The 2,500-nt window shown below is 47.7% G+C and overlaps 13 pseudogenes; all 13 read right to left on the bottom strand.

Moving 5' to 3' along the window:
• Positions 1-10: 10 nt before the first annotated feature.
• Positions 11-128, bottom strand: LOC142119307 (5S ribosomal RNA; annotated as a pseudogene).
• An 81-nt stretch (positions 129-209) lies between these two features.
• On the bottom strand, positions 210-328 carry LOC142119216 (5S ribosomal RNA; annotated as a pseudogene).
• Positions 329-411: 83 nt separating this feature from the next.
• On the bottom strand, positions 412-530 carry LOC142119067 (5S ribosomal RNA; annotated as a pseudogene).
• Positions 531-613: 83 nt separating this feature from the next.
• Positions 614-732, bottom strand: LOC142119221 (5S ribosomal RNA; annotated as a pseudogene).
• Positions 733-803: 71 nt separating this feature from the next.
• Positions 804-922, bottom strand: LOC142119075 (5S ribosomal RNA; annotated as a pseudogene).
• An 82-nt stretch (positions 923-1,004) lies between these two features.
• LOC142119136 (5S ribosomal RNA) lies at positions 1,005-1,123 on the bottom strand (annotated as a pseudogene).
• Positions 1,124-1,205: 82 nt separating this feature from the next.
• LOC142119250 (5S ribosomal RNA) lies at positions 1,206-1,324 on the bottom strand (annotated as a pseudogene).
• Positions 1,325-1,394: 70 nt separating this feature from the next.
• On the bottom strand, positions 1,395-1,513 carry LOC142119400 (5S ribosomal RNA; annotated as a pseudogene).
• Positions 1,514-1,595: 82 nt separating this feature from the next.
• Positions 1,596-1,714, bottom strand: LOC142119147 (5S ribosomal RNA; annotated as a pseudogene).
• Positions 1,715-1,798: 84 nt separating this feature from the next.
• On the bottom strand, positions 1,799-1,917 carry LOC142119235 (5S ribosomal RNA; annotated as a pseudogene).
• An 83-nt stretch (positions 1,918-2,000) lies between these two features.
• On the bottom strand, positions 2,001-2,119 carry LOC142119047 (5S ribosomal RNA; annotated as a pseudogene).
• An 81-nt stretch (positions 2,120-2,200) lies between these two features.
• On the bottom strand, positions 2,201-2,319 carry LOC142119169 (5S ribosomal RNA; annotated as a pseudogene).
• Positions 2,320-2,401: 82 nt separating this feature from the next.
• LOC142119324 (5S ribosomal RNA) overlaps positions 2,402-2,500 on the bottom strand; it is a 119-nt pseudogene continuing 20 nt past the window's right edge.

Genomic DNA, 2,500 nt, shown 5'->3' with positions numbered 1-2,500 from the left:
GGAAAAAAAAGGCCTACAGCACCTGGTATTCCCAGGTGGTCTCCCATCCAAGTACTAACCAGGCCCTGCCCTGCTAGCTTCCAAGATCAGACAAGATTGGGCTTGATCAGGGTGGTGTGGCTTTAGGTATTGCTTGCCTACTGACCTACATCTCTTATACATCTCAAAACCAGCATTGAAGGAAGCAAGAACAAGAGAGAGAAAAAAATGGCCTATGGCACCTGGCATTCCCAGGTGGTCTCCCATCCAAGTACTAACCAGGCCTGACCCTGCTTAGCTTCCAAGATCAGGCGAGATTGGGCTTGTTCAGGGTGGTGTGGCTGTAGGTATTGGTTATCTACTGATCTACATCTCTTATTCATCTCAAAACCAGCATTGAAGGAAGCAAGAACAAGAGAGAGAAAAAAAAAATGCCTACGGCACCTGGTATTCCCAGGTGGTCTCCCATCCAAGTACTAACCAGGCCCGGCCCTGCTTAACTTCCAAGATCAGACAAGATTAGGCTTTTTCAGGGCGGTGTGGCTGTAGGTGTTGGTTGCGTACAGACCTACATCTCTTATACATCTCAAAACCAGCATTGAAGGAAGCAAGAACAAGAGAGAGAGAAAAAAAAGGCCTACAACACCTGGTATTCCCAGGTGGTCTCCCACCCAAGTACTAACCAGGCCTGGCCCTGCTTAGCTTCGAAGATCAGGCGAGATTGGGCTTGTTCAGGGTGGTGTGGCTGTAGGTATTTGTTGCCTACTGACCTACATCTCAAAACCAGCATTGAAGGAAGCAAGAACAAGAGAGAGAAAAAAAAAGGCCTACGGCACCTGGTATTCCCAGGTGGTCTCCCATCCAACTACTAACCAGGCCCAGCCCTGCTTAGCTTCCAAGATCAAGTGAGATTGGGCTTGTTCAGGGTGGTGTGGCTGTAGGTATTGGTTATCTACTGACCTACATCTCTTATTCATCTCAAAACCAGCATTGAAGGTAGCAAGAACAAGAGAGAGAAAAAAAAATGCCTACGGCACCTGGTATTCCCAGGTAGTCTCCCATCCAAGTACTAACCAGGCCCGGCCCTGCTTAGCTTCCAAGATCAGGTGAGATTGGGCTTGTTCAGGGTGGTGTGGCTATAGGTATTGGTTATTTACTGACCTACATCTCTTATTCATCTCAAAACCAGCATTGAAGGAAGCAAGAACAAGAGAGAGAAAAAAAAAAGCCTACGGCACCTGGTATTCCCAGGTAGTCTCCCATCCAAGTACTAACCAGGCCCGGCCCTGCTTAGCTTCCAAGATCAGGCGAGTTTGGACTTGTTCAGGGTGGTGTGGCTGTAGGTATTTGTTGCCTACTGACCTACATCTCAAAACCAGCATTGAAGGAAGCAAGAACAAGAGAGAGAAAAAAAAGGCCTATGGCAACTGGTATTCCCAGGTGGTCTCCCATCCAACTACTAACCAGGCCTGGCTCTGCTTAGCTTCCAAGATCAGGCGAGATTGGGCTTGTTCAGGGTGGTGTGGCTGTAGGTATTGGTTATTTACTGACCTACATCTCTTATTCATCTCAAAACCAGCATTGAAGGAAGCAAGAACAAGAGAGAGAAAAAAAAATGCCTACGGCACCTGGTATTCCCAGGTAGTCTCCCATCCAAGTACTAACCAGGCCTGGCCCTGCTTAGCTTCCAAGATCAGACGAGATTGGGCTTGTTCAGGGTGGTGTGGCTGTAGGTGTTGGTTGCTTACAGACCTACATCTCTTATACATCTCAAAACCAGCATTGAAGGAAGCAAGAACAAGAGAGAGAGGAAAAAAAAGGCCTACAGCACCTGGTATTCCCAGGTGGTCTCCCATCCAAGTACTAACCAGGCCTGGCCCTGCTTAGCTTTCAAGATCAGGCGAGATCTGGCTTGTTCAGGGTGGTGTGGCTGTAGGTGTTGGTTGCTTACAGACCTACATCTCTTATACATCTCAAAACCAGCATTGAAGGAAGCAAGAACAAGAGAGAGAGAAAAAAAAGGCCTACAGCACCTGGTATTCCCAGGTGGTCTCCCATCCAAGTACTAACCAGGCCCTAACCTGCTTAGCTTCCAAGATTAGATGAGATTGGGCTTGATCAGGGTGGTGTGGCTGTAGGTATTGGTTGCCTACTGACCTACATCTCTTATACATCTCAAAACCAGCATTGAAGTAAGCAAGAACAAGAGAGAGAAAAAAATGGCCTATGGCACCTGGTATTCCCAGGTGGTCTCCCATCTAAGTACTAACCAGGCACGGCCCTGCTTAGCTTCCAAGATCAGACGAGATTGGGCTTGTTCAGGGTGGTGTGGCCGTGGGTATTGGTTGTCTACTGACCTATATCTCTTATTCATCTCAAAACCAGCATTGAAGAAAGCAAGAACAAGAGAGAGAAAAAAAAATGCCTATGGCACCTGGTATTCCCAGGTAGTCTCCCATCCAAGTACTAACCAGGCCCGGCCCTGCTTAGCTTCCAAGATCAGTTAAGATTGGGCTTGTTC

The sequence above is a fragment of the Mixophyes fleayi genome, unplaced genomic scaffold (genome assembly GCF_038048845.1).
Source record: "Mixophyes fleayi isolate aMixFle1 unplaced genomic scaffold, aMixFle1.hap1 Scaffold_1874, whole genome shotgun sequence".
Classification (NCBI taxonomy): Eukaryota; Metazoa; Chordata; class Amphibia; order Anura; family Limnodynastidae; genus Mixophyes; species Mixophyes fleayi.
The sequence above is the reverse complement of the archived record's forward strand: the minus strand, read 5'-3'. Positions and strand labels throughout refer to the sequence as shown.